A 5235-nucleotide genomic window follows, 5' to 3' on the forward strand; every position below is an offset into this window, starting at 1 on the left:
AAGTTGATGCTTTGTTTGTCCTTATGTTAGTTCCCCGTGTCCCCTACCCTTTGTTAATAAAACCTCTTTTTGTTCTTACCTGTTTGGTCCCTGTCCGTCCTGTTTGTAACATTTTAAGTATAAACAAAAGTGAAAATCTGTAGAACACAAAAATTCTCCAAACTCTACTCCAATATGTCACTTTGTTCCACACATTTTAAAATAATTTGATTTGTCAGGTGACTTTACAAATAAAACTCAAATTAAATGTGATGATCTGTCTTTATGTTGAAACAGATTTAGATCTACAGTGACGAGAAAAAGTCAGTGAACTATAATTTCCTGGTTTTCTGTATAAACTGGTCATGAACTGTGATGACAGACACAGTGTTGTGTCTTCTCTCCATAATGATGCTGGTTAATTGTTCTGTGGACTGATGAAGCTAAGGTTGAACTGTATGCAGCTCTACATATGGTGTAAAAAGAGAACTGCAGGTCAACATGAAAACATGATTCCAGAGTGAAGTGTGGTGATGAATGATCCAAAGTTCCTCCTGGATGTTGTTCAGGTCTAATCCACAGCTACAGGAAAAACTAGGATATCGCTGCCAAAGGTGATTCAACCAGTTACTAAAAAAAACAGTTTCACTTATGTTTTCCACCATCACTTTGTAGGTTTAATGAGTTTGTTCAATAAAAACATGAAAGATCTTCACTGTTTGTGTGACTTGTTTTCAAACAACTCTTGATTGACAGACTGATTTCTGATAATGTACAGGAAAAAGTTTCTGTGACTGACAACAAATCACAAACCTGAGAGTACTAGTTTTACGAGTTTGATTGTTAACTTGTCGACTGAAACGGATTATTGAACTGTAAAATAAATAATCTGTGTTCATGAAAATCAGTTTGGATTTAATTTTACATTTAGTCATTTGGTTTTTTTATCTAAAGCGACTTACAAGTGAGGTACAAGAAAAGAAAAAAGTGTTTGGCTAATAAATATTGTTTCAGACACAGAGACGCTGAGTAAAGATAATTAAATGACACAAAATCAAATCTGTTTTAAAAAATAGAATAAACTGTAAAGAGTGATGAAGTTCATGTATAATAAACTTCAAACAATCATTATGTTTATAAATCACATCTCTGAACATCACAGAGAAATCTGAGTTGGACAGATTTTGACTTCACTGGTTTTAGCATCACCAGGTTTACCAACACCGAAATATGGGAAGAGTTTCTCAGTGAAAGTTTCTCTGTGAGTGTAGATGTGAGTCATGTCTTCAGGGTCATAGAAGGACACCTCCCCCCTGTCATAGTCCAGCTGGACTCTGATCCTCTGGAGACTCTTCTTCACTGTCACAGTTTTACCAGAACCATTAGTGTATTTTCTATTGTCATGCAGTAAACACCAGATTCCATATTCTGGTGACGCATCAAGTTCTCCTTTCTTGTCAACTGACTCTTTAACCAAACCCACATTCCAGCGAGGATGATCTCCCACCTCCACCTCCCAGCTGTGTTTCCCTGAGCTGAAGCCCTCAGAGCCAAAAACAGTGAAATACTTAGTGTTTCTCTCTGGATTATCAGGGAGCTGCTGCTTTTTGTCTCCACATCTCACACTGGTCAGATCATCAGACAGATGGAGCCATCTATTTGCAGTGTTTGGGTCCAGAATGACAGGACTGAAGTGGACCTTGTCCTTCATGTTCTCCCAGACTCTGAAGGACAGGTTCCCCAGGTGTTTGGCCACATCTATCAGTGCTCCTGAGAGCAGCAGTGGATCTGACAGTGAGCTCTGGGCTCTGGCTCTGGTCTGAGTGGCTTTATAACTGCTGAGGAATGGCACGTTGTGTTTGTGCAGCTCTTCTTCAACAGCACAGATACTGTCTGACAGAGAGGAGATCTGCTCCTCAATCCTCTTCATCTCTCTGCTGATAGTCTTCCCCTTCTGCTCCTCTTCCTCCCTCAGAGCTGCCAGTCTGGACTCCTCTTCCTCTTTCAGGAACTGCTGGAGCTTGTTGAACTCTGCTCTGATCTGCTGCTCTGTGGACAACAGCTTCTTCTTGGAGTGTTCATACATGTCATTGTAGGTTTTCTCCACTTGTTTGTATTTGTTCCTCTTGTCCTGTAGAGACTTTAAGTCCGATTTCAGCTGCTCCTTCAGGTCACTGACTGCTTGTTCTACAGGAACCACTTTGTGAGTCTGGTGCAGAGAAAACTCACAGACAGGACAAACAGCTCTATCTTCATCCTCACAGAACCAATATGTGATTTCTGGATGTTTCTCACACACCACCTCCTCTTTCTTCATTTTCTTTTTCACTCTTTCTGTCTCGGATGAACTATTATTCTTCCTCTTAGTAAAGGACTCAGCTAGTTCTTTGAGAGATAGATTCATAGATGGAATCTATTTTGACGATTTCCTTTTACAAATGGGACAGTTTTTGTTTTTAGCTTGTTCCCAGAATTGTTGCAGACAGCTTGAACAGAAGCTGTGGTTACAGCTCAGAGACACAGGATCTCTGAGAGGTGACTTTCCAGAACAACTCTCTCAGCCATTTGTTCTACTGTATTCTTTAACAATAAGACTCACCACATTACTTGATCCCAATCCTCCAGATATATGTTTATCAGGAGAGACCTCACATCCTGGAATGGCATCTTACTCCTTTTCAACAATATCTACTTTCACTTTCTTTGACCTCAGTCAGGAAATGCTGTCATGATATGTTCTATCCAGCAGATGGTGGTGTTAGGATGACATTTATTTAGACCTCACTCCCTACTCACATTATTGATGATGATACATTACATTACATTACAGTCATTTAGCAGACGCTTTTATCCAAAGCGACTTACAAGTCATTACAAGTTACAAGGGTAGGCAGGGCAGCGTGAGGAGGTCTTGCCTAAGGCCCCCTACTGGAGGTAGCCATAGTCTCCCACATGGGAGGCGGTGATGTTACCACTACACTAACCAGCCACCTTTATATACTGAAGCTTATCTCATTAACTGCAGAGCAACTGACAAATAATTCAGTTTTTGATTTGACTACATCTAAATGCTCATTCACCATTTTAAAGATTTAACGTCATCAATAAAACAATGAAATCGGCAGCAGGTGATGATGAAATCTAAGAATTTAACATGAACACACTGATTTCTTATTGTTGTAACTTGTAGCTTCAGTTTTTAAGTAAATCAGACAATAAAATGTTTCTTTACTACTTTTATATCTACTTTTTTATTGGGATCTTCATTCTGTATTATTGTAACTTGTTTCTTTTCTTGAAGTGTTCACAAAAAACTGTACAACTCACGGTTATGACTGACGTAGAAGTAGATGTTTCACCATTTAATTTCTCCATCCTGTCAGACTGTGACTCAGAAACATTCAAAACATTTGTGACGTGAAACTGTTTGATCATTTGATGCTTAAAATAAATCACATAACTGTCAGTGTAAAGTTTGTCAGTCACACATCAGTGAAAAGTGAAGATCTGCTGCTGACTCTGAGCTCTAAAGCTACAAACTGCTGTACAACACATTTCCATTGTAAGTACAACATGAGTAACTGTCACTGAAACATCATGTTTTCACTCAGTTTGCTTCATGTATTCACAACAAGAAAGAAACTGAGACACTGAGCTGATTGAAATGAAAGATGAACTTGAGAAAAGACTGAATTCAACTCAATGAGTGTTTGTTCAGTCAAGTTCAAGTCAACGTACAACATTACACAAACTGGCAGCCACAGTATGAAGCAACATTTCCCAAAGCAATGACAAACTGAATGAGAAACAGCTGCTCCTTGGAGTGGGAAATCATTTGATGGTGTGTTTTCTCCACCTGTTTGTCAGAGCATCATGTTGCTGTTCTTCCTGATTATACTGTTAATGTGACTGAAATAAAATACTTATTTCATGGATTCCACATTTGTGCAGATGCTGAAGATTGTTGATTTATCATGTTCTGACATTTATTATAAACAAAAGATAGAAAAATACAGGATGATCTCTCCCAGATGTTATGAGCTGTGTCATTTCTTATCTGACTCACATCTTTCATCATTTATTCAGTGTTTCTCTCTGGATTGCGTTTTAAAATCTCATAAATTATTTTAAAGATATTTAATCTGAAATCCTGTTACTTCACTTTTTACAGAATTTATTGCAAATCCAAACTTTGTTGATTAAATGTTTTATATTTAAATATTAAAGAGTTGTATTATTTCAAATATTGACAAGTATTTCATTTCACAACAGGCCTGAACTATTTATTTCACAATTAAAAATACGTAAGTAAGTAATTTGTTTGGCATAAAAAATAAAATTACTGCTGTGGATGAAAAATAAAAAGAAATGTTCATTATTTAAAATGTGAACTTTTTCTCCATCTTTTGGTTTTTATGAGAAGAATCTTTACTTTTTAATTTTTTTTTTAAAATCAGTGACATGGTGATGGTGACATTCATGTGTCAGCATGTTCTTCCTGAAAACTGTAAAAGTTTAAGTACAGGAATAAACTGAAACCATTTAACTATGAGGAACCAACAAACAGGACATGAGTCTAACAAACGAAAGAGATTATCAGAGGACACAGGGGAAAAAAACTAGCTGGGTAAATTAATGCACACAACAGCAACATAGACCCGGTGGAAAAACAAAGTGACAACGTAAAGCGACTCGAAGCAAGTTGAAAAAACAAAGTAACAAACAAAACCTGAACAAACAAAGTGGCAACACAATCGGAGAACTAAAGTAAACAAGTACAAACTTGCAAACCCGAATACAAAGTGAAAACAGAAAGTGCTGCACTGACGCAGGCAAACTACAAAGTAACACACTGAGCAAGAATAAAAGTACCAACAGAAAATCAAAGTACTACTCAGACACAGACAAACTAATATAATTAGACATACAAACTAACACACTGACCAAGAATAAAAGTGCCAACAGAAAATCACAAATGCAGACAAAATTCACATAAACCAGAAATACAAAGTAACAACAAAAATCAAAGTACTACTCAGACACAGACAAACTAATATAACTAAACATACAAAGTAATAACTGAAAAGCTCTTTACACAGCAGACAAACTCACAAGTTGGGAGAACAAACCAAGGGCAAAGTCCAGGGTTAGACAAACTGGTGAATTAAAGTCCATGTACAAACAAACTGTGTGCAACAACCAACATACAAACAATTAATGTACAAACAAACCAGTAGGACGTGTGTTTATATAAGA

The 5235-nt window shown here is 37.1% G+C and overlaps 1 pseudogene; it reads right to left on the reverse strand.

Annotated features, from left to right (window-relative positions):
- Positions 1 to 985: 985 nt before the first annotated feature.
- On the reverse strand, positions 986 to 2536 carry LOC113150682 (annotated as a pseudogene).
- Positions 2537 to 5235: the final 2699 nt, after the last annotated feature.

Source organism: Anabas testudineus, chromosome 9 (assembly GCF_900324465.2).
Source record: "Anabas testudineus chromosome 9, fAnaTes1.2, whole genome shotgun sequence".
NCBI classification, from domain to species: Eukaryota; Metazoa; Chordata; class Actinopteri; order Anabantiformes; family Anabantidae; genus Anabas; species Anabas testudineus.